The sequence below is a fragment of the Vulpes vulpes genome, unplaced genomic scaffold (genome assembly GCF_048418805.1).
Source record: "Vulpes vulpes isolate BD-2025 unplaced genomic scaffold, VulVul3 u000000899, whole genome shotgun sequence".
Taxonomy (NCBI): Eukaryota; Metazoa; Chordata; class Mammalia; order Carnivora; family Canidae; genus Vulpes; species Vulpes vulpes.
Window position 1 is genome coordinate 3817897 of NW_027325780.1, and position 27096 is coordinate 3844992.

General features: G+C 38.3%; 1 pseudogene; it reads right to left on the minus strand.

Moving 5' to 3' along the window:
* Positions 1-216: 216 nt before the first annotated feature.
* On the minus strand, positions 217-19555 carry LOC112915590 (small nuclear ribonucleoprotein G pseudogene; annotated as a pseudogene).
* Positions 19556-27096: the final 7541 nt, after the last annotated feature.

The window sequence follows — 27096 nt, forward strand, 5'->3', positions numbered from 1 at the left end:
CAGCCCAGGGAACGATCCTGGAGACCCGGGATCGAATCCCATGTCGGGCTCCCGGTGCATGGAGCCTGCTTCTCCCTCTGCCTATGTCTCTGCCTCTCTCTCTCTCTCCTCTCTGTGTATTCTCATGCATAAATAAATAAAATCTTTAAAAAAAAAAAAAAAGGAAGGAAAGCAGCCCCACTAAATGTAAGGCCCACTCTCCAATTTCCTTTCTACTCATTCCAACTGGAAACCAGAAGGCAAGAGATCAGGCTGATAGAGTCCAAGAGAACCCAGCTTCCTGGGGCCCAGAACAGGGTGAAACCAGAGTGTGGATCTGGGGGCACAAAAAGAGAAAGTCAAATTTGTTTTAAAATGACAAAAAACTCATCAGAAATGTCAAAACCAGAGCATGGACTCTGGAGTCAAATGACATGAGTCCAAGTGTGGCTCTGCCACAAACCAGCCAGACACTTTTAGGCTATATACTTAACCTCTTTATGCCTCAGTTTCTTTATATGTAAAGTGGGGATAATAATAATAATAATCTACCTCATAGGGTTGTATAATAAGCAAAAGAATGAATATAGAACTTAGCATATAACAACTGTTTCATAAGTGATGGCTACTATTACTAAATTTAAGTATTTCCCTTTGCATATTCTATTCTCATTTATATAGTTTATTAAATCGAGATATATTTTATATTTGTGTGTGTGCGCTTAAGAAGTTCTTTTCAATAGAAATGTTCCCCAATCCCTTTTCTACAACCTTCCAAGAAGCCTCTGAAATGTCTTTCTCTATGAAGACTTCCCTGAGGCCCTCATCCAGAAACCTTTTCTGTGCATCTAGAGGCCAATGTCCACTCTTCTCTAATGGAATTTACCCAGTCCTTGCTGAAACACGGCTGTTATTGCTTTTCAGCCTTTTGGCTAAGATCAAGTGAAATATGGCTCCATGTACACATGCCTACTCTCATTTCCTTAAAAGCAGAAACCATATCCTATTCTTATTTAGTTTTTGAGTCAACTATAGTGCCTAACACAATACTTGATATACAAGTATTTGTTACCCTGAATTATATTGGAATTTTGGTGTAGAGAACATTGCTTGAAATAAATTTACTATTGGTTGACATTTTAAAATCTTATAGTTATACTGAGTATTTGTTGAGAGGGTTTCTATTCTGTATCATCACTGGCAGCAAAAAGGAGCTAATCATAATACTATTTACTGAGCATCTATTTACTCTGTGCCAGGGCTTTTCATGTTATGCCATGTAACTTTCAACCAGCCCTTGAAGCAGGGTCAGATGAGAGAAGGCTCAAGAAGAGAATATGATCTGCCCAAGACCACAGCAGTGGCAAGTGGCAGAGCTCTGATTCCTACCCAGACCTCCACAAAGCCTGTTATTTCCATGATGCCATGTGGCTCAATTAGTGAAGACCGATGGCAGGTGGGAACAGACTCTTGCGGGCCTTACTTTCTTCTTTTGTGCAATGAGGGAGAACTGAATGCTCTCTTAGATTACTTCCCGTCCTACATTTTAGCTTTGTGTGTTCATATCATGTGCCTGAGTCTATTACTGCTGGGGACATTTCTTCCTTCATAAAATCGGTTAGAAAATACAGGTGTTCTCAGTTTCCATCACAAGAGCAAGAGGCAGGTTTAGTGAAACTGCCTTCTATGGGACTCAGATTTCCCCTTCTTCAGTTTCATGGGTTACCGTGAAGTCAACAAGAGTGTAATTTGTGTTTGCATAAAACCAGAACACAAAAGAAAAGATTCAGGCATTATTGAGTATTCCCATACTGAAAGGGCAAAGTTCACTTTTGTTAGCTACTCTCTTTATTCAGCAAATAACGCCTCTTATCTGCTGGTAATACCCCAAATCTCTCTAGCTTTCCCCGTGTCTTTGGGAGATAAGCAGAAACCCAAACTATTTTGTCAAACTAGAATATATTTGATAATTAAGAGGTTGGAATCCAGGTAGCGTTAATTAACCATGCAACTTCTGAACTCCAAGTTTGTGATTCATAAGGAAAGAAAAAGGCAACCCATCTTTATACACTGCTGAAAAGAGAAAGATCCCTCCTTCACTGTCTCTCTCCCTACAGTCCGATCATCCATCCATCTTCCTTGAGCTATCTACCCATGTAAGCCTCAGTCCAGGTCAGGGAAGGTGGGCCTACAACATCAACAATTAGGACAAAGCTGTTACTCCTCTCTGTATGACCTCTTTAGGAACAAAAAGTACAAATTCTCAATCTGTAAACATGAAATAAAAGGCTTCCCAAAGAAGCATCCTATCTCTGATCATATAAAATTAATTTTTCTGTCTCACAATTAGAAAATATAAACCTACATGACTAGAGGCAAGAGAACAAACTAGAATTCATACAGAGGGAAAGGACTGATGACTTCAAATCACACACTACCTGGCTCAAAACCCACCAGTGGTTCCCCATTCTATTTTCTACTATTACTTTTTCTACTTACTTTGAGATGATAAATTATTGTTTGAGCCACTAAATGTGGGAATTATTTGTTACTTAGCAATAGATTACTGAAACACAAAGGAAAATAGCTTCTCTAAAAATAAGCTATTTTAAAAAGTTCTGAAAGAACAGTTTAGTAAAACCAGACATATTATTGAGGTTAAGAATTATTAAAGTGTTTGGCTGATATGCTGTGAAATCAGAACTCATACAATGTTAAAATGAGTAAAAACATATTTTGGGGCAGCCCCAGTGGTGCAGCGGTTTAGCACTGCCTGCAGCCCAGGGTGTGATTCTGGAGACCCGGGATCGAGTCCCACCTCAGGCTCCCGACATGGAGCCTGCTTCTCCCTCTGCCTGTGTCTCTGCCTCCCTCTCTCTCTCTCTGTGTCGCTTATGAATAAATAAATAAAATCTTTTTTAAAAAAACGTATTTTGGCTCAGAGAGCTGACATGACTTGTTCAAGATCAAACAGCCAGGTGTGATCTTGAACACACACACACACACACACAGATCTAGAAGTAGAACTGGGGTTTTCCTAATTCTCAGTTCCCTATACTATACATTCATTTACTTGTTCTATAAATATTTACTGAGCACATTCTTGGCATAAGACACTATGCCAGGAGCTAGGAATACAGAGATGGTCCTTATCCTTAGAGTACATTTCATCAGATGAGACATACCTTAAGCAGTGAATTACTTAAACTTTTTGTTTGATTACCACTGCAATAAGAGACACAAGGGCGGGGGGAGCGGCGAGGTTTGGGTGGCTCAGCGGTTTGGTGCATGCCTTCAGCCCAGGACATGATCCTGGGGTCCTGGGATCAAGTCCCACATCAGGCTCCCTGCATAGAGCCTGCTTCTCCCTCCACCTATGTCTCTGCCTCTTTCTCGTGTGTGTGTGTGTGTGTGTGTGTGTGTCTCATGAATAAATAAATAAAATCTTTTTTAAAAATAAATAAAATAAAACCGTTTTAACAAACCAAAAAAGAGTCACAAGGGGGAATAGGGTGCTTTGAGAGCTAAAGGAAATAGTACCAATACATATTGGTGCCACAAAAATGTCATGATCTCTCACCTAAGTTGACAATCAATGCCATTCTCCTTCCCATCAACCACACACTCCCCACATCAGATGTTTACCAATCTTCTCAACTACTTTATCTAGTATCTCTCTCATATCAGAAAGAAATAAAAGCCCACAACACCAGAAGAACATCAACTTCCTGATCCTCTACTATCAGGTGGGATTGCCCAGAAGTAGAGCCTACAACAGGGATTCATGTGCAAGTGATTTATTGAAGGATGTTCTTGGTAGACACCTATATATAGAAGCGAGGGGAGCATCATGGTGCAGAAGTTAAAATGTAGTTCCAGCTAAAGTCTATCCTCAGCCTGATCCCACAGGACTCCTAAAGCAGCACCACGTTGTCCCCTTTGAGGCAAGAGGGACAGATTTTCACACTCAAGAATGTGAAAGAAGCAAGTATTGGCTATCGGCACCCCAAGGGGATGGTATGTAACCTATAGGCATTTTCTGCTTCTTTCAGCAGGGAGCAATTTTCTATAAAGAAGTATAGCTAGGAGCCTTAGCAGCCAATACAACAGCTCAGGGGTGGGCACACCAGTCAACCAAGGGGACCTGGGTATGGCACCAACAGCAGCTCTTACAGCATCCAAGCCTACAGCCTGACTCACATTAATAGTCTCCCTCTTAAAAAAAAAAAAAATAATAATAGTCTCCCTCTTGTTGCTGAATTCCTTAGTATCTCCCACCGGGCAACAAGCTCCTACCCTGGTATGATCTCTAATCTCCCATACAATGGGGGCCATTCATTCTTCTCAGGATCCCCGGTGCCTAGCACATAGAAGAAAGTTAATCCAAAGGAATATTTTGGACTCAAGTTTGGTTCTAGAAGCAGGAATTTCAAGTCAGTTACATAAGAGTTTCTCAAAAAGAGAAGAGCCTTTCACCCTTTGAATCAGACTGCAGAGGTGACAAGCTTAAACAGCCCCTTTAGAACTGGCATTGACTGATGACTTCCATTTGCTAAATTCCACATATTGCATGTCTGAGTACCAAAAACCACACTAGGAAAAAAAGGGGGGGGCACCTGGGTGGCTCAGTGGGTTAAGCATCTGCCTGCAGTTCAAGTCATGATCCTGGAGTCCCGGGATCAAGCTCCACGTCTGGCTCCCCACTCAGTAGGGACTCTGCTTCTCCCTCTGCCTCTACTCCTGCTCATGCTTTCTCTTTCTCTCTCTCTCTCTCTCTCAAAGAAATAAATAAATAAAATCTTAAAAAAAAAAAAAATCACACCAGGACCATGGAGAGAACACCATACAGAAGGCATCCCAGAACCCTCCTGCTGATCATCTCAGAACAAACAACCAAAAAGCCAGGGTTTGTGGCTGCTCTCAAGTTGCCAGTATTGGGGTGCATCCCTTATTATTATGCACCCACCTTAGCCATTCCTCATGCCATGTGTGTGTCATGATCAGTACGTTATTTTTCCCCATTCATCTCTTGCTGCTTTCAGCATAAGGGTCTTGTGCCCTAAAATGTTCACGATCTGGGAGACATCTCCCCTATTTCTTCAGCTCCACAGTTCTCTCCCTTTGTGGGAAAGTACAGTTCCCAATCCAAAGGTGTTAGGTGATCTCATTTGACAAACAGGAACAAACCAGCAGTGCACAATGTTGATTCTACTTCTGAAGGGCCACAGGCAGCTGACTATATACCAGAGTGAAAACCCAAGTACCATGTTGTCCCTCCATGTCTTGTAAAGACTCATACTTTTTACTTCCTTAAAGACATGCCATGTGGGTAAAGAGTGTACAACTGAACACAACAACTGAATGATGAACATAAATAAAATCTGGAAAGGCCTGGAAATCTAGAAAGATTTTGAGAAATTTGGAAACCATTCTTCTATTGAGAAACAGCAAAAAAAAAAAAAAAAGAGAGAAACAGCTAGTGCACATTGGGGGAAAATCAATCTGGGGTACACACCAGGAGAAATCAATTTAATCAGGGAGGGGGCAGTGAGCATGGAGAATGGGAAAAATGAATAAGAGCCAAACTTCTCATTTCAAAATTCAGAATAAAGACCATAAAATGGTATCATAACTGCAGCCTATAATAAAAAAGTTAACATTTTCATTTTTTGTTAAAAACAATTAAAGATATAAAAGGGAAAGGGGCAGAAGAGAAGTTCAAGGGTAAATAGAAAATAAGAAAGATGGAGGGCATTTTCCTCCTCCAATTTTGGACTTGCATCTGTCTTCACTCCCCTCACCTCTGGCTGAACCTACTCAGCCCCCTGATGGGACATGAGATCTATCAAACCTACAGAAACCTCCAGTAGCTTTTCCTTTATCCTTTCTTGAGCAACTTAGGCAAATGCCATTACCATCAATTATTCCCACCAGAGTTAGGGTTGCTTGATTTAGCAAATACAAATATAGAACTCCCAGTTAAATTTATTTGAATTTCAAATAGATAATAAATATATATTTTAGTATAAGTATGCCCCATAAATATTTGCAACATATTTATACTAAAAAAAATAAAATTCTTGCCTACCTGAAATTTGAACTTAATTAGGTATCCTGGATTTTATCCAGCATCTCCACACAGAATCCCACCACCAGAACCAAACTGCATTGAAAGTATACCTCTAGTAAGATTTGTATTTGTTTCTGGCTTTTTCTCTGAGAGCAGTGTAGGGACAACCCACACCCTGCAGGAGCCACCACACAGGACACGGGAATATGTGCCTAAACTCTAAGGTTACGTGAACAGGATTATACACATGATTTAGTCAAATATGGAAATTTGAAAAAAAAATAATCAATTTTCCCTGGTTATTAATGCAGAGTTAGGACGAGACTCTATGCAGCATGTTTCTTTTTTTTTCTTTCTCGCTTATCAGAGTTTTCTTATCAAGAACTTTATATATAACACACAAAGCTCCAAGAACCACAAGGTGCTTTGGGTACTGAATTCTAAAATAATTTTACAAACTTAAAAAGTATAAAATGAGTAAAAAGAAGAGTATAATAAAGTAAAATAAAGAGTACAATAAAGTATAATTGTAATGTACCTTTTGAATCTCATTTTTAAATTCCACAACCAATCATGTTTCAATCAACGAGTCATTCAGACCTTCAGAATGCATACTTGCTGCAGTTGAAACGCTCTGCAAAGCAGGCTAATTCTCCTTAGCACATCCATCACTGGGCTGAAACATGCCTCTCCGCCAGCAGACACCAGCAAATGCAGGGAAGGTGGGAGGAAGCAAATGAAAGCGCAGCAGTTCTGGAAGAAAATGCTTCCTTCTGCCTAGCGTGTATAAAAGGGCTATGGAAATGCTTCAAATTTACTAATGAGCCCTGTTCCCATTCAAGAAACACATTGCAACACTACAACCTAACAGAAACTCTTACCTAGCAGCAAACTGGTCTGAGATCTGGGCCAGGGTGTTTGACCCTTAGGACTTTTGTTTAAAAGACTTCGTTTACCAGAAATGGCATCCAAAGTGCATTTTCCTGTTCTTTTGGGGACTCCTGTTCTTTTGCAGGCTTCAGTGGACAATTCTAATGATCACTCCCCATAGGATGTTTTTCCAAAATTACTCTCTATTTCAGTTTGGATGTTCTGGCTACAAATAACAGAACGCCCATCTAAAAATGGCTTGGACAATAGGGGATTTGTTCTTTCACATGACAAGTCAAGAAATGGATGGTCCCAGTGTTGCTCAGGACTCCCTGATGTCAGGACTCTGAGTCAACTTCCCACCTGTTTTCTTGACCTATGTCTCAAGACTACAAGATGGCTACAGCAGCACCCTGGATGATGCACTTGCATTTGAAACCCAAAGTAGAAAGAGATTTTTCTTACTGGATTTTTTTTTTTTTTTATCACCAGAGAGATATTTATTCCTAGAAACCCATAAGGTATCCACTTGTGTCTCATGCCCTGAGCTGGTTAATATGCAAAGGAAGATCAGCCATCATGGGCTGCAGTGGCTACGAAAGCAGACTTTGTGGTTAAATGACTTGTATGATATTTGGCAATTAACTCTCCAAGATTCAGTTTATTCATTCATAAAATGAAGGTGATAAAACAGAGCATACATGGAAAATGTCAGGGAACGGTAGTTGTTATTTCTGCTGCTGTTCTTGTTATTAGGTAACAGGCACCCTACTATGAATTTGGGTGTACAGGTGGCTAATGTATACATTGTGCTGCCCTCAACAAGCTGACTTCAACTGCTGAAATGGAGTCTAACTATTCCATTGGCTGAATGCACCTCTCATATACCAATGAGTACCCATTTTATAAATTGATTCTTTGTCTTTGTCCCTAATTAAGGTGAGTCCCAAGGGTAGAACCATTTTGGGCTATCCTTACTCTTCAAGAAATCTTCCTTCAAAATTCTAAAACCTCATTTTGTTTTCAAGAAGACCTTTGTTCGCTCTGAGTCATAAACCCTAGCTCATGTTTTGACTCACTCTTTCAAAGAATACTATGCTTCCAGAAGCTGCTAACAGGATTTATTTATCTTCATTTGACATTCTTGCCACTTTGAAAAGCAGAAATGGAGATGGAGACGTGGTGCCTCTTTGTTTCTTTATGCCACAGTTAGACTGTAAATTTTCAGTACTGGAGATTAAAGGTCACACCAGAGATTAAAGAGGCACACAAATTGCATTCTTCTCACTTGGCTGTGGTCTTGTGATTTTGCTTTTTCATCTTCAAATTTTTACTCCTTTTAATTTGATTCTTTTGCCAGTTTCCGCAAACCAGCCATAATAAAAGACAATATTGTATTACTAGAGCACACATTCTCTGCTTAAAAAAAAAACAATAATAAAAGGTATATCTTAAAGATAAGCAATATCTGTACCCTACTAATCCTTTCTAGCCACAAAAGAATGCCATGTAATTTATGCTACTTTTGCCTTCTGAAATTATCCAAGCAGTGAAAGGCCGAGACAATGCCTCAGTTCACCAGTTCATTTTGGCAAAGTCCTGGCAGGGGCTTGAACCCTGCACTCCCTCCTTCTTCCAGAGCTCTGGCCAGAGGCATGAGAGTTTCCCCATGTTCCCAGTCTGTTCAAGAACACTTATTGTTTAGGGGTGCTAACTCTGGAAATAGACCACCTGGATTCAAATCGTGACTGTGTGGTCTCGAGCAAGATCCTTAACTTATTTATGTCTGAGCTCCCTCATCGAAATTGAAAATAAAAATTGACTGACCTCGTAGGATTGCTGTGATATCATTTGAGTTAATACTCACATACTTAGGGAACTGCCTGACATATGATTAAGAGCTATGTAAGTAGGGGGATCCCTGGGTGGCTCAGTGGTTTAGAGCTGCCTTCAGCCCAGGGTGTGATCCTGGAGACCTGGGATCGAGTCCCACGTTGAGCTCCCTGCATGGAGCCTGCTTCTCCCTCTGCCTGTGTCTCTGCCTCTCTTTCTCTCTCTCTCTGTCTCTCATGAGTAAATTAATAAAATCTTTTAAAAAATAAATAATAATAATAATAAAAAGAGCTATGTAAGTGTGAGCTCTTATTGTTACTAATACTCTTTCCCTCGGCTTGGCCACCTGTCAACAGTCTTCACAGCTTACTGGAATACTTCCTAAATATTTCCCCAAAGCTCTCTGTTCAAAACCTCAGGCCAGCCTATGAAACAACCAATTTCATTCTGTAGAAAAGAGTCCAAGAAGAATAAATGAGGAATATTGGATAGGGTGGAGCTAATGCTTTATTGGCTTCTTAAGAAACCTGGTCAGGCTAATGCTTTATCAAGTTCTTAAGAAATCTGGACAATAGAAATGCAAACTGCCTTGCTTAAAGGGGAGTCCATATTTTATTCCTCTCCAATGAAGCAATGTTCTCCTTAAAAGTCAAACAGCATCCCTCTCACTGCCTACTCTTTATAAGCTTCTACTCAAATATACATGCCACAAGAAAATTGTTAATGTCTGCAGAGTTCAAATAGCTTAGGCTCATTAAAAATCAAACTCTTGACAAGTCCATTAATCCTAAAATCTCAACTCCAAGGTCATATTCACTTTACAAAATCATAACCAGAGCACTTATGTATAAAGTTACTTTTAATGATAAAAACATGGTCTAAGATTTTAAAAATCTTCCTAGTGATCCTTATTCTCACTTAGCAACCTCCTTTTAAAAAAAATAAATACTATTAAATTTACACATGTAAATGATATGTCTCCCATAATGTGTGTGGTTTTTTGTTTTGTTTTGTTACCATCTTCAATAATACCTCTAACAGCACAATACTAGAAACTAAGATACAGGTTGAAAGAAGTAGATTGCAACTTCTTCCTAGTTTCAGGATAAACACAATTTACAGGGCACATAAAAACCATGACATGCATAGTAAAAGTTCTTTTCACCAAAAGACTATATAAATACTTTGACTGAATTATCTGTGTTTCAGGTCTTTTAGCTCAGTAAGTGACACTAATGAAAAGCAAAAAGGCCAAAAAAAAAAAAAAAAAAAAAAAAAGGATGGCAGAGAACTAAGAAAGCAAAGGCCCTAGAATAATCTGAAATTGGCTCCATCCCTCCTTTGAGAGTTGACTAATGGAAACAGGGAACCTCTGTTTCCACTCTAGAGTTCCAATTCTCAGTGAATACTGTCTGTGTTCCAAGTGCAGTAGCAAAATAATAAATCAGAGCGAATTCAATGTAAGTATGACCCTGTCTGAAGAGACTAAACATTTAGTACAATTCAATTTTCTGTGGTTCACCTACTAGTTCACAACATGGGTTGGGGTGGAAGGTTGGTACAGGACCAAGAAATACCAGTTAAACTAGATACACACTATTAATAAGATGACTTTTATTTTTTTTTAAGGATTATATTTATTTATTGAGAGAGAGACAGAGACAGAGATAGTGAGAGAGAACACAAGCCAGGAGGAGAAGGGGAAGCAGGCTCCCAGATGAGCAGGGAGCCTGATACAGGGCTGGATCCCAGGACACTGGGATCACGCCCTGAGCCGAAGACAGACACCCAACCAACTGAGCCAACCAGATACCACAATAAGAGGACTTTTTAACGTGATAGTTAGTAAAGGTGATATTTCTAAATTAAGAATTACCTTTCTTTGGGGGGAGGGTGATAGGGATTAAGGTTGGGTAATAGGGATTAAGCAATGCACTCATCATGAGCATTGATGAACAGAATTGTTGAATCACTATATTATACACCTGAAACTAATATAATGCTGCATGTTAACTAACTGGAATTAAAATAAAAACTTTAAAAAATTACCTTTCTCCCCAGCAGTTCTACTCTACACATCGAAGGGATATGTGGATATGGATATCCACCCTAAAAATACATGTCCACACTAACCCTCTGTACATGAATGTTCGTAGCAGCATTATTCATAATCGCCAAGGGTAGAAATAACCCAAATATCTATTAACTGATGAACGGATAACTAAAATGTGGTATATCAACATAATGGAATATAATTTGACAATAAAAAGAAATGAAGTACTGATGCATGCTAAAATATGGATAAACTTTGAAAACATTACGCTAAGAGGCCAATCACAAAAGGCCACACCATGCATGATTCCATTTATATGAAATGTCCCAGAGTAGGTAATCAACGGGATAGAAAGTAGATTAGTGCCTGCCAGAAACTGGGGAAGGAAAGAACAGGGATGACTGTTAATGGATGTGGAGTTTTGAGGGAAGAGTGATAAAATGTTTTATTGCGATGATAGTTGCACTACTCCATAAATATACTAAAAATCATCATGCTGTTTAAATAGGTGGATTTTATGATATGTGAATTACATCTCAATAAAGCATTTTTTAAAGTTTCATTTCTCTCATTCTTTACCAAATAAATATTTATTAAGTAGTTGCTCCGTACAAGTTACAAGTTAATAGTGAAGTATTTAAGACACACAGTAGACCTTTGTCTTTCACAAGGGAACCATTTTCAAATTGTCAGATAAATGATTACCACTAGGGCTGAGCATTGCACAACTATAGGGAGTGTTATTCACTCTGGAATCTTTGTGAATGATGTCCCTAGGAGTTGGGCAGAGCAAAATCTCATGGCCATACAGGGTGGTCCTGACTACCAGTAAGAGATTAGCATGCAGCTTTCTTTCCTGGAACTTGCCCACCACCAAAGAACCAGTTCTTTTTCTTTTTCCTTTTTTTTTTTTTTTTAACTCTACAAGAATTGAATATGTGCCAATGGATTGGGATATGGATAGTTGCTCAGCCAAGCGATACGGTTTATTGCCAGCATTCAACGCAGATCTACAAGGAAAAGTTCCATGCTCAACTCTACTGCTTTGACACCACCCTATTCAAATATTTATGAAAGGGGTTTCCACCCCATCATGTGGTTATAAATTGTCAATCTTATTTATAACCAAACAATATTTTTCTGCATATTTGAAACATTCTTTTTAAAAATATACTAATTGCCATCCTCTGTCTGGTCTGGGCTTTTTGAACTGCCAATTAAATATACAACTTTCTGAGCTTTTGAAGTAAATACACTCAGCAATGCAAATACCTATGCTTTATTGATCAAACTTGTTTGTGTTCACTTCTATCCCAACCAGCAGAGATGGAAGCTGCTGATATTTAAGCAAAGGGCAATGCACACATATAGTCTTCTATATGTCAGAGAGAGTGGAAAGCAACTATTCACATCCATAAAATTCCTCTTGTGTTTGCTTAAGAAAGCAGAAGAAATAGAAATGACCAAACTGAGACCATATTAGTATCTATGTAAATGAATCATATGATCATATAGGACTAATTCCCCAAAACCATGTATTCTATTTGGTTTTTTAAAAAAACATTTAATTATTATGATATATTTCAGACATATAAGGTATAAAAAATAGCAAACATCCCTATGTCTACTACTACCACCATGCACAAGCAATAAACACAATTGGAGCTCTGATCACATTATTCTCTTTTTATTTATTTTCAAATGACTTGAGAAAGGACAAAAAAAGTGATACATAAAGCCTTTTCAGGAACTGCAGAATAAAACATGGGTCACAGCCAAGCCAACATTCTGTAAAGTTGCTGCTTTGCATGTCTGATATAAAGGGATTACCTGACCAAAGCTAACTCCATCCCTGCCCCAGACCCATTTTGCTAGAATGTCTCAAATACTCTTTACTAAAGCATCAAGACCCCTCTACAGAGATGAACCCACATACCTAACCCATTTATAGTGGGCAGATGGGTTCATGAAAATACCATAAATGACCACATCTCTAAATATTTCCTTCTGGAACACTTGATCTTAGCCAAAAGGCCGAGAAGCGATTTTCCTTCTGGAACAAAACCTCCCAAGCAACTAAACATATAATTCTTCTCTCATAAATGTTCTATCAGTCTTTCTATTTGTATTGGGGGGAAAATAGGAATTTATCTAGTTTCCAATCCTTCTTGCTAACTCTAGCCAGAGAAGTTTAAATCCTCCTTTTCACCTGGAAATTACAAAAACAAATAAACACCCAGAGCTGTAGTATGGGGGGGGGGCAAGAAATGGAGACCCCCCAAATTGACATCTCCACTCCTGAATCCAAAGAACACAGGGCAGTGAAACAATAGGAAAAAATGACTGGAATGGGTTCCTATGTGATCTTAGAAGGGAATGAGTTCTTTGATGATCTGATATTTACTGTGAATGTGTTTGTTGTGTTGGATTCCACTCCTTAACAGAGACCTGAGGAAACATATATGGGAAGGCTATCTTCTGATTGGCAGAGTTCAGAAAGGTTGAGGGCTTCAGTGAACTTTCTTTTTGACAAGCCTGGCTGGGCAGCATGAGGACTTGGGTCTGAGAGGGTAGTGTGAGGGGAGGGGGGATCAGGAAACTGGGGGCTGACTGGCCCTGGCCATTTTCTCAGATGTCAGGCCCACTACCCAGGCTCTAAAACTTAGATTGTAATCATGACCCTCTTATTTTCTGCTAACAGACGTTGAGTCTCTGAGTCACTACATCTCAACCGCATTTTTGCAATCTGAGTAAAACCCCCAGTATTAGAAAGGAGAATTGAAAGACTATTCCTGCTGAACCATAATCGACCCTCTTAAGACCTATTTTTTAATTTGCTTTTTGTTTTGCGTCCTTTTTCTATATTCCCTGTTCATAATGAGCTTAAGTCCTCCCTTGATATAAAGTAAAATGTTCAACTAAATATTATGGACAGAAAAAGAACCTTCCTGCACACCTCATGTGTCCTTTACCATGTATTTATATCTCACTTCTTAAAAAATTATAGATTATATTTTATTTATTTATTCACAAGAGACACAAAGAGAGAGGCAGAGACACAGGCAGAGGGAGAAGCAGGCTCTCTGTAGGGAGCCCAATGCAGGACTGAATCCTAGGACCCCAGGATCACAATCTGAGCCAAAAGCAGACACACAACCACTGAGCCACCCAGGTGCCCCTATAGATGACTTTATAAGAGAGAAATGTATATTTCTATACACTCACATTTATCTATCAAACTATATATATATATATATATATATATATATATATATATATATATATGAGATAACATAGAAAGAAAAATCAGGACAACGATTTAGAAATTTAAAAATTGGGATCCCTGGGTGGCGCAGCGGTTTGGCGCCTGCCTTTGGCCCAGGGCACGATCCTGGAGACCCGGGATCGAATCCCACATCAGGCTCCCGGTGCATGGAGCCTGCTTCTCCCTCCGCCTGTGTCTCTGCCTCTCTCTCTCTCTCTCTGTGACTATCATAAATAAATAAAAAATTAAAAAAAAAACAAATAAATAAACCTTTCTTCAAAAAAAAATAAAATAAAAAATAAAAATTTAAAAATTAATACAGTCACTGTAACTGAGCATTAAGAATTATTTTGAGCCTCCAGACAATTCAGGCAAAAACAGAAAAAAAACAGGTTACGTGTAGTCTTACTACAAGGAGCGATGGTCTGAGATTCCCTAAGGATGTGGGGCTGTCCTTTTTCTTTCCACACATCAGGTTAAATCAAATATTATTTAGTTTAAGAAAGGTTGCTCCCAGTCTCTCCATCTTTTTTCAGTCATATGAATTAGATACACTTCATGAACATTCTCTTACATATATTTTAAAGATTTTATTTATTTATTCATGAGAGACACAGAAACGGCAGAGACATCGGCAGAGGGAGAAGCAGGCTCCACACAGGGAGCCTGATGTGGGATTCTGATTCCAGGACTCGGGGACCATGACCCGAGCCAAAGGCATGGACACCCAATCGCTGAGCCACCCAGGCACCCCTCTCTTATGATTGTTAATCCTAACTTATTTTTCCAAATTCATAGGAACTCCAGACTCACAGAAATTGTAGCCAAACCTATCCTCACTCCGCAGCACTCACAAACATTGTAGAAACCTGTTAACACATTCCCAGAAGCATTATCTTAATGCACTAGGATATACATGGGGGATTAAGAGATGAAAGGAGAGGCGGGGCTGCCCCGGTGGCCCAGCGGTTTAGCGCCGCCTGCAGCCCAGGGCGTGATCCTGGAGACCCAGATCGAGTCCCACATCAGGCTCCCTGCATGGAGCCTGCTTGTGTCTCTGCCTGTGTGTCTCTCTCTCTCCTCTCTGTGTATTCTCATGAATAAATAAATAAAATCTTAAAAAAAAAAAAGAAAAGAAAAAAAGAAAGGAGAGGCTACATATCCTAATTCTTGATCTTTTGCTAATTTATGCTTAAGAGAAAGAAATACATTTCAGTACACCAAAGGAAAATAAATGTAGACATGGTAAATATCTAAGGTAGGTTAACAAAACGTTATATGGTCAGATCTTTTGAAAGTGAGTAAAGTTGATAACCAAATAGGCCCATGGACTTATTTACAGCTCTTTTTTAACCAAGAAACAGAAAAATGGAAGGACTCAGCTAAGAAACCCAATATCTAGAGATGAATTGGATTTTGTTGCCACTAAGCTGGTTTACAAGAAATTCAGTAATCTGATGCTTGGAGGCCAAGCCTCTTTAATAATGGATGATCAGCATTTAGAAAACTATAGAAAACAGATCCTTCAGTTTTTAGTGGAGGCCATCTAATTGAAGCAAATGGCTTTGGGAGTCTAGGAAAAGAGTAGAGAGATCATGTCTCCTTATGTATGGAACACACATGCCTCTCTAACCTAATTAGGTAACTCATTATTACAAAACAGTTTTCAAATGACTCTTTAAAAATGACTGCCTCCAGATTCAGATCCCAGAGCCCCCACTGAAGTCTCATTTCCCTTATAGGCCAGGCTTCAGCGTGCTGCCTGATTTGTAGATATTCTGCTGGCACAGCTGCTCGAAGATTGTTTTGTATGCTCATGCAGTTCATTAGATTTAAATAAAATAAAATACATTGGAATACAGGCAAGATTGTTTCATGTGATTTCTCTAATGAGATTTTTTTTAAAAGTATCATTTCAGGCTGATGAAATCCTATGGACCTCAGGGGATATTGTAGAAAATACTAGGAGAATTCACTAATGAATGTTTTTTCATTCCCCGAAATTTTTTCCCCACCTGGGAGTACTGAATTAAAGAAGGTTGATATGAGACGCCTGGGTGGCTCAGCGGTTGAGCATCTGCTTTGTGCTGAGGCGGTGATCCTTGTCCGAGGATCCAGTCCCGCATCAGGCTCCCTGCAGGGAGCCTGCTTCTCCCTCTGCCTGTGTCTCTGCCTCTCTCTCTCTGTCTCTCATGAATAAATAAATAAAATTTTTTAGAAAAAAAAAAATTAGAGTGGTATGAACAATGAATTTGCAATTTACACGTTTTGGTGTATCTCTCCTAAAGAACTGCATTGATAAAGTTAAATGTTATATATAGGGACGCCTAGCTGGCTCAGTCAGAAGAGTATGTGACTCCTTATCTTAGGATTGTGAGTTCGAGCCCCATGTTGGGTGGAGAGACTACTTAAAACTTTTAAAGAGAAAGTTAAATGGTGTGTATAAATTCAAGTGATTTGCATTGGATTCCTTAACATTGTATTTCAGCTTATAGTTTTTTAACCTGCCAACATTTATATACTAAATGTTATATACATATATATTTATATATTTTTTTTAAGATTTTATTTATTTATTCATAGACACAGAGAGAGAGGCAGAGACACAGGCAGAGGGAGAGGGAGACGCAGGCTCCATGCAGGGAGCCTGATGTGGGACTCGATCCTGGGTCTCCAGGATCACACCCCAGGCTGCAGGCCAGCGCCAAACCGCTGCGCCACCGGGGCTGCCCTATATTTATATTATTATAATATATATTATTATATGTATAATAATATATATAATATATAATATATAAAACATCAGCTTATAATTTTTTAAAAGCCAACATTTGCTTTATAAGCTTTTAAAATGCTTTATAAGCTTTATAAGCTTTTAAAATGTCCAGTCAGCATATACTCAAAAAAATAATGTGGGATACAGATTTTATACATCCTCTGCATTCAGTATTTTATTTTATACCACATTTATTAGAGCTTCCAAATGTTAACTTGATATTTCTCAAAATTCTGGAAATAGTTAACTCTCCCATTAAAGTAGATATTGATTGTGGTAAAATACAGAATATAAAAGTCCTTTCCTCTGGCCCATGAATTTTGTGTCTTCTATGAGTAACTATGAAACTGTGGCAGGCTATTTGTTAGCTTGCTAGTAGGGTAAATTCTCAAACCCTTCAGTTTTTGACAATTCTCATCGAATTATCATAATAGAAGTGTCCCATCAAAATGTGCCCTGATATACTCATGTTTTCCCTTTCCTATTTCCAAATCAAGGATGTGCATTTAGTGAACATGACAAAAATCTCCCTCTCATCTATCACTTCTTTCCTGTGAAAAGAAGTCATGTCTATATATATCGATAATGCTTTACATTTTCATGAAGGTTTGTATAATTAAATTTGCCAGGCTAATAGGATCAAGTCCTCTGGGGGAAAATTTCTAAAGTCACATATATTCCTTAACACAAAACTAAACTGCCAAGTGCAAAATCACTTATACTCTCTGGAACAAAGCCAAGGGAGGATGCAGAAATGATGATAAAAATGATGTTAGACTAAATTTCCTGAACCATACTCTATAATCACATGACTTACTTTCTCCATAACCTTTCATGGTCCTCCACTGCCAGCTGTCCAGCCATACCTTTATAATTTGATATCAATTCATATTTCCAAATTTATTTCCTATTACTCTCTTCATACACTGTGTAATGTAGTCAAATATAACCATTCTAAGCATGAAACTATCCCATGCTTCATAGTTTATTTGAGATATATAATTCATCTACCATAATAGTCACCTTATTAGACTGTACAAGCCAGTGGTTTTAGTATATTCAGTTTTTCAACCATTACCACTATCCAATTCCATAACATTTTTATCACTCCAAAAAGAAATTCTGTACTTATTAGTGGTCACCCTCTAACCACCCTCACCTTGTCCTTCCCGCCCCACCTCCCAGCCTCTGGTCCCCATAGCCGCTGACAATCTTGCTGTTTCATGGATTTGCCTGTTCTGGGCATTGCATACAGCTGGAATCATACAACACATGGTCTTTTGTGACTGGCTTCTTTCACTTAGCATGTTTTCAAGCTTTATCGGTAATACAGCAGGGATCAGTACTTCATTCTTTCATATGATCAAACGATATTCCATTGTATGGATATCGCATATTTTGTTTATCTATCAGTAGATGAACATTTGGGTTTTCTCCCCACTCTCTGACTATGCTGAATAGTGCTGCTATAAATATTCTTATACATGTATTTCATGTATAAAATTTTATGTGGATGTATATTTTCATTCTCTCGGGTACATACCTAGGAGAGGAATTTCTGGGTCATTAACTCTTATGTTTAACTATTTATTTATTTATTTATTTATTTATTTATTTATTTATATATGTTAACTTTTTGAGGAACTACCAAATTGTTTTCCAAAGTGGCTACACCGGGGCAGCCCAGGTGGCTCAGCAGTTTAGCGTTGCCTTCATCCCCGGGCCTGATCCTGGAGACCTGAGATTGAGTCCCACATCAGGCTCCCTGCATGGAGCCTTCTTCTCACTCTGCCTGTGTCTCTGCTTCTCCCTCTGTGTATCTCTCAGGAATAAATAAATAAAATCTTAAAACATAAACAAAGTGACTACACCATTTTACATTCCCATCAGCAATGCATGAGGGTTTCAATTTCTCCACATCCTTGCCAACCATTGCAGCCATCCTAGTGGGTGTGAAGTAGCACCTCATTGTGGTTTACAATTTTGATTAGCATTTCTCTGATGACAAAGGATGTTGAGCATCTCTTCATGTATTTTTTTATTTTGTTATTTGCATATCATTTTGGAGAAGTGTCTATTGAAATCTTGTGCTCATTTTTAATGGTGTTATTTGTCTCTTTTCATTGTTGAGGTTTTTTTTCTATTATAAAAGTTTATTTAACAAAAAAGTTCAATATGAACACGCAGGTGACCTGATTTTTATATTGTAGTAAAACAGGTCCTAAGGACAGGGGACATGTGGAAGCAGTTTTTTTTTTTTAAAGGTTTTATTTTATTATTTATTCATGAGAGACAGAAAGAGAGAGAGGCAGAGACACAGGCAGAGGGAGAAGCAGGCTGCATGCAGGGCGCCCGACGTGGGACTCCATCCCGGGTCTCCAGCATCAGGCCCTGGGCCGAAGGTGGTGCTAAACCGCTGCGCCACCCAGGCTGCCCCGAGGCATTTTCTTCTGCCGAACACGCTCGTCGTTTGCAGCCGTTCCAAGGCTTCTAAGACGCGATGCTCTCCCCTTGTATCACCACCGTCCCCATATTGTTCTGTTGCCCGCTAGTTGCCATCTCCACACATTCGTCTATCACGAGATCGTGAAGGCCCGAGCCCTCGCAGTATTCCTTGGACGTCTCTGCTGCCATGTAATCTCCGAGGTAATTTCTCATCCATGAATTTTTTGACTTGGGAGGCTGAGCCCACTCATGGCGTCTACCCAGCGAACGCAAGATGCCTCCAAACGGAATTTGTGGGGTCCCTCACGCTCCGCAGTAGGCCCAGCCCATTGTCGAGTTTTATTTATTTATTTTTTCCATTGTTGAGTTTTAATAGCTGTTTATCTTCTTTTATTATTCTACCTTTATTGAGGTATAACTGATAAATATGATAGTTCTTTATATATTCTAGATAGTAGACTTAGTCAGATCCATTATTCGCCAATATTTCTCCCATTCTGTGGGTTATCTTTTCACTTTCTTGAGTGTCCTCTGAAGCAAGTTTTTATTTTTGATAAAGCCATTTACCTTTTTTTTCCCCCGTTGGTTACTTGTGTTTTACATGCCCTAGCTAAGAAACCATTCCCTAATCCAAGGTCAGGAATGTCTCATACTTTTTCAAATTGAGATATAGTTCACACACTATCCTTAGAAACTTTTTTTACTATACCTCTAAGAAACACACCAAAAAAGTACACACAACATAAATGCATAACTTAATTATTCTAGAACTATTATCCAGGTCAAAAAACAGAATGTTGCCAGATCCCAAGAAGTCTTCCTCCAGTGCCCCATCACCACTTCCCAATCATAACACCCTCTCATCGCTAGGACAAGATCATAGCTATTGGGGCAGCGCCGGTGGCGCAGCGGCTCAGCGCCTGCCTTCAGCCCAGGGCGTGATCCTGGAGACCCGGGATCAAGTCCCACATCGGGCTCTCTGCATGGAGCCTGCTTCTCCCTCTGCCTGTGTCTCTGCCTCTCTCTCTCTCTCTCTGTGTCTCTATGAATGAATAAAAAATTAAAAATCTTTAAAAAAATCACAGTTCTTGAAAGGAAGTCCCAAATTAGATCCACTTTTTTTATTGGAACAGTATTTATTACAGTACTTGATAGTAAATATTATTGAATGAAATAATAAAGAAATGAAAGTCAGTTAATTTTACTATTTAACAGTATCTCCTGTAATTTTTAGCTGATGAAGAACTTTAAGTTATTGCACAAAGCTGTGTTTCTCCATCTGTTTTTGGTTTTTGCTTGTTTTATACCAATCTATCTTAGGTACGTGACACATTTTGATCAGTTAATACCTTACTCTAGATAAAGGAAAGAAAATAATACTGTTAATGATAAAATAGCTGACAGTTATTTATTGCATGCTTAATATATGCCTGAAACTCTGTCAAGCATTATGGCAGTCAATCTTCACAACGCCTTTAATAAGATACCTATTTTCTCTCTCTTCCCTTATCTATCTGTTCCCCAGCTGACCTCCACTTAATTTTTGCCAACAGAAGTACTAAGGCTTACCAAGGCTAAGTAACATGTCCCAGATCACACAACTAACAAACAACAGAGATAGGTTGCAAAAACTGGCAATCTCACTCGAGACTACGTGATACAATCCTCAACTCTTCCCAGATAATTCTGATGCCCAAAGCACCTGAGAACTTAAATCTGTTCCGGAACAAGATCCCTGGTATCTTTCTCAGATGTTCTTTCAGATGTACAGAGTCTTGGAACAGGAAGTATTCAATAAATGGTGTTTATTACAAACACATTTTTCCATTCATCTATCAATGGACACTTGAAGTTGCTTCCATAACTTGGTATTGTAGATAATGCTGCTATAAATATTGGGGTGCATATATCTTTTTTAATTAGTATTTTCATTTTCTTTATGCAAGTACTAGAATTAATGGATCATATGGTATCTCTATTTTTTATTTTTTGAGGACCTTCCATAATGTTTTCCTCAGTAGTTGCACCAACTTATGTTCTCACAGACACTTGTTCTTTTTTGTCTTTTTTATTCTAGCCATTTGGCAGGTGTAAGGGGTTATCTCATTGTGGTTTTGATTTGCATTTCCCTGATGATGAGTGATGTCGAACATCTTTTCATGTGCCTGGTTGACATCTATATATGTTTTCTTTTTTTTTTTTTAAGATTTTATTTATTTATTCATGACAGACACACACACACACACATACAGGGGCAGAGACACACAGGCAGAGGGAGAAGCAGGATCCACACAGGGAGCCTGACGTGGGACTCCAGGATCATGCCCCTGGCCGAAGGCAGGTGCTAAAACGCTGAGCCACCCAGGGATCCCTATATATGTTTGCTTTGGAAAAATGTCTATTCAGGTCCTCTGCCTATTTTTAAAATTGGATTACTAGGGGTTTCTTGGTTTTGAGTTGCATAACTTATTTATATATTTTGAATATTAATTTTGATTCTGTCATTTACAAACATGTTTTCCCATTCAGTAGGTTGACTTTTTGTTTTATTGATGGGTCTTTTTCACTGTATAAAAGTTTTTATTTGCTGTAGTTCCAAGAGTTTACTTTTGCTTTTGTTTCACTTTTGCTTTTGTCTCTTAAGGCTTCTGTTGCCTTAAGAGACATATCTATGGATGTCTGGGTGGCTCAGTGGTTAAGTGTCTGCCTTCAGCTCAGGACGTGATCCTGGAGTCCTGGGATCAAGTCCCACATCAGGTTCCCTGCAGGGAGCCTGCTTCTCCCTCTGCCTATGTCTCTGCATCTCTCTTTGTGTCTCTCATGAAAAAAATAAATAAAATCTTAAAAAGAGACAGACATATCTAGAAAAATGTTGCTACAGCTGATGTCAAAGAAACTACTGTCTATGCTCTCTTCTTGGAGTTTTCTGATTCCAGGTCTTACATTTAGGTCTTTAATTCATCTTGAGTTTATTCATGTGTATGATGTAAGAAAGTGGTCCAGTTTTCCCAACACCACTTAATGAAGAGAAAATCTTTCCCTCCTTGCATATTTTTGCCTCCTTTGTCACAGACTAATTGACTACGTAAATTTGGCTTTATTTCTGGGTTTTCCATTTCGTTCCATTGAACTACATGTCTATTTTTGTTCCAGTACCATATTGTTTTGAGTACTACAGCTTTGTAGTATATCTTGAAATCTGGGACTGTAATACCTCCAGCTTTGTTCTGCTTTCTCAAGATTGCTTTGCTTTTTTAGAGGCCTTTGTTGTTCCATACAAATTTTAGTACTATTTGTTCTAGTTCTGTGAAAAATGCTATTGATATTCTGATAGAGATTGCATTAAATCTGTACATTGCTTTGGGTAGTATGGTCATTTTAATGATATTTGTTCTTTCAATCCATGAGCATGGAATATCATTCCATTTGTCTGCATCATCTTCAATTTCTTTCATCAGTGTTTTATAGTTTTCAGAGCAGAGGTCTTTCATCTCCTTAATTAAGTTTATTCCTAGGTAGTTTAATCTTTTTGGTGCAATTGTAAACGGAATTGTTTCTTAAATTCTTTTCTCTGGTACATTGTTATTATTGTATAGAAATGCAACCAATTTCTGTGTATTCATTTTGTATCCTGCAACTTATTGAATTCATTTATTACTTATAGTGATTTTTTGTGGAGTCCTTAGGGTTTTCTGTGTATATTATTATGCCATCTGCAAATAGTGACCATTTAACTTCTTTCTTACCAATACGGTATATCTTTTTGTTGTCTGACTGCTGTGGCTAGGACTTCCAGCACTATGTTGAATAAAAGTGAGAGTGAACATCCTTGTCTCATTCCAGATCTTAGAGGAAAAGCTCTCCATCTTTCAACATTGAGTATGTTAACTTTGTGTTCTTCATAATGGTCTCTATTATGTTGAGATATAGTCCCTCTAAACCCACTTTGTTTGTTTGGTTTTTTTATCATGAATGGATGTTGAATTTTGTCAAGTGTTTTTTCTTAATCTATTGAGATCATCATATGATTTTTATTCTTCATTTTGTTGATGTAATATATCACATTGATTGAACCTGCATCCCCAGAATAATTCAACATGATTTTGGTGAATAATTTTTTTAATGTATTCTTGGATTTAGAATGCTAATATTTTGTCAAGGATTTTTGCATCTATCATCAGGGATATTGGCCTGGAGTTTTCTTTTTTCTTTTTTTATAGTGTCTTTGTCTGGTTTTGATATCAGGGTAATGTTGGCTTGTAGAATATATTAGGAACCTTTCCCTTCTCTTCTTTTAATAATTTGAAGAGAATAGGTATTAAATCCTTGTTAAATGTTTGGTAGAATTTAGAGCTGTGAATGCATCTGGTCCTCGACTTTTGCTTGTTGGGAGTTTTTTGATTACAGATTCAATTTTGTTACTAGTAACTGGTCTGTTTAGATTTTGTACTTCTCCTTGATTCAGTTTTGGGATGTATGTTTCTAGGAATTTACCCACTTCTTCTAGATTGTCCAATTTGTTGGCATATAAGTTTTCTCTCTTTTAAAGATTGATTTATTTGTTTGAAAGAGAGTGTGTGGAGGGGAGGAGCAGAGGAAGATGGAGGGACAGAATCTCAAGCAGAATTCCCACTGAGCACAGATCCCAATGTGGGGCTGAACCTCACAACCCCAAGATCATGACCCAAGCAGAAATCAAAAGCTGGATACATTCAACTGACTAAGCCTCTCAGGCACTGCATGTCATATACATTTTAATATTCGTCTCTTATAATCCTTTGTAATTTCTGTGTTGTTGGTTGTTACTTCTCTTTCATGTTTTATTTTATTTTCTCTTTTATTCTTGATGAGTCTAGTTAAAAGTTTGTCAATTTTGAGAAAAAAAGGCTTATCAATTTTATGTTTTCATAGAACCACCTCTTGGTCTCATTGATCTTTTCTATTTTTTTTTTTTTTAGTATTCATTTCACTTATTTGTGCTTTGATCATCATTATTTCCTTCTTTCTACTCACCTTGGGCTTTGTTTGTTCTTCCTTCTCTAGTTCCTTTAGGTGCAAGTTATATTATTTATCTGAGATTTTTCTTATTTCTTGAGGTAGGCCCGTGTCACTTAAATTTCCCTCCTAGAACTACTTTTGCTGTGTCCCCCAAATTTTGGACTATTGTATTTTCATTTTCATTTGTCTCCATGTATTTTTTTTCTTTTCTTTTGTGTTGACTCATTGGTTGTCTAGTAGCATGTCATTTATCTCCATGTGTTTGTGGATTTTATTCAGTGTTCTTCTTGTCACTGATTACTAGTTTCATACTGTTATAGTTGTAAAAGATGTGACCAGTGTACCTGGGTGGCTCAGTTGGTTAAGCATCTGCTTCCACCTCAGGTCATGATCCCAGGATCCTGGGATCGAGCCCCTGCTCCATGGGGAGCCTGCTACTCCATCTCTCTCCACTCATGCTTTCTCTCACTATCTCTGTTGCTATATCTGTCTCTCTCTCTCTCAAATAAATAATAAAATCTTAAAAAATAAAATAAAAGCAAAAAGATGTGACCAAAAGGTTATGATTACAATCTTCTAAATTTATTAAGACTTGTTTTGTGGCCTAACATGTGATCTGTCCTGGGGAATGTTCCATGTGCACTTGAAAAGAATGTGTATTCTATTATTTTTGGATGAAATGTTCTATATGTGTTATATACATCTGGTGTAATGCGTCATCTAAAGAAACTACTTTCTTGGTTTTGTTTTTTTTTTTTTTTTTTTTTTAAGAAACTACTTTCTTATTGATTTTCTGCCTGTAAGATCTATTCATTGATGTAAGTGGGTTGTTAAAGTCCCCTACTATCATTATATTATCATCATTTTTCCCTTTAAGCCTGTTAATATTCACTTTATGTGCTTAGGTGCTCCAATATTAGGTGCATAGATTTTTACAATTGTTATATATATATATATATATCATATCTATTTTCAAAATTAAGTATTGGAAAGTTCAGGGTATACTCCTTGGAAGTCAGCCTTATAATCAAGTCATTCCTCTAAGTTCTGGTTCTAACTTTTTCAACCCACTACAAATGAAGGTTCAGCATGCAAAGGTCACCAGAATTATTCAAATTATGACTAAGTTTATAAAAGTTGGGACTATATATCTTCATCTTGATCTTCCTATGCTTTCCCTTTTACCTTATTTATTCCTTAAAGATTGCCAATTGAAGTTTGTGTTTTCATTTGTAAGGTCTCGAGACCCTCGTTAGGATTAGCAATGTGCATGGAGGGCAATCACCAAGGGCCTTGGCCTTTGCTTGCTCTAGACTCGAACTCATTGCTTAGCTGCCTCAAGTGCTAGTTTCTTTTACCAGTATTTGCTCTATCCTTTATAGTTCCATGACCATTCTCCTTCATCCATATTTTAAAGTGAGACAGGCCTAGGTTTGAACCCCAGAGGGACTAATTTTGGGGTAACTTCTCTAAGCCTCAGTTTACTCATCAGTAAAATGGAGATAACATGCTTTCTATTCTGTGTTCTGGGAGAACCAAGGTTATATGTACTAAAAATCATCCAGCAAAAGGGTTAGCATAAAGCACAAATGCAAAAAATAATTTTTTAAAAAGATTTTATTTATTTATTCATGAGAGACACAGAGAGAGAGAGGCAGAGACACAGGCAGAGGGAGAAGCAGGCTCCATGCAGGAAGCCTGATGTGGAACTCGATCCCAGGTCTCCAGGATCACACCCTGGACTGAAGGCAGCACTAAACCGCTGAGCCACCTGAGCTGCCCAAAAAATAATTTCCTTCTTTTATTCTCTTCACAGAGAAGCAAAGTACTATTTCAGCAGTACTTTGCTTTCTCTTAATGCCATATTGTCATTGTTTCTTCGGCCCAAATCCAAGCATAGTCCTTCCTTATCTGTTATTGTTGCTAAAATATAAAATTTACCAAGCCAAAGAGATTTTTGCATTGCCCTTAGAACTTGGTTTTTATTGTTTTTAGTTTTGTTTAGTGTGATTATTTTTTGCAAGGCTTCTGCTGATTCTAGACGTGGGCTTATTATTACTAGCACAAGGTGAATGTTTTAGATGATTCCAAGAGAAATGAATCGTTATTATGGACAGAAAGGCCAAATAAAGCATCCAGGAAACAGCAGGGCCCCTCTTGCCGCACTTGGTAAAAAATACTACAGACAAGGCCTAAAACCTCCTGACTCTGCTCCTGGCTACAGGGGAAGTCTATGTACAGGGCAGAAGACAAGGACTCACCCAACTACTTCTGTAACCAAAACCTCCATCCCACTAAATTGCACTATGTCTTGAAAATTTACAAGGCCTGTTGAAAGAGAACATGAAAGTGGAAGAACATGAAGGAGCAGATGTCATGAGAGAAGAGAAAAACAATTTTGCTTTCAGTGTATCTGATTCAGTTGTGATAATGCCTTCCACAGAACTGTCCATCACCACCTCACTTAGGTCAGACAATAGTCTGACCCGAATGCCTAGGCAACAAAGGACAAACAATGCCAAATTCAATTTTAGCTGATCCTTGAAAGAAGGAAAAAATATACTTCCAGGAGCCTGTTGAGAGTACCACATGAACCTCACATTTTTCATTTTTGACACGTTAGAGTTTATGTTAGTTCTTTATGATATAACATGGAAACCAAAATATATAAAGATTACACAAATGTGTCAATGCTGTTCAAGATCTCTGTTTCTGGGGCACCTAGGTGGCTTGCTGGTTGGGCATCTGTCTTTGACTCAGGTCATGATCCTGGGGTCCTGGGGTCCTGGGATCAAGTCCTGCATCAG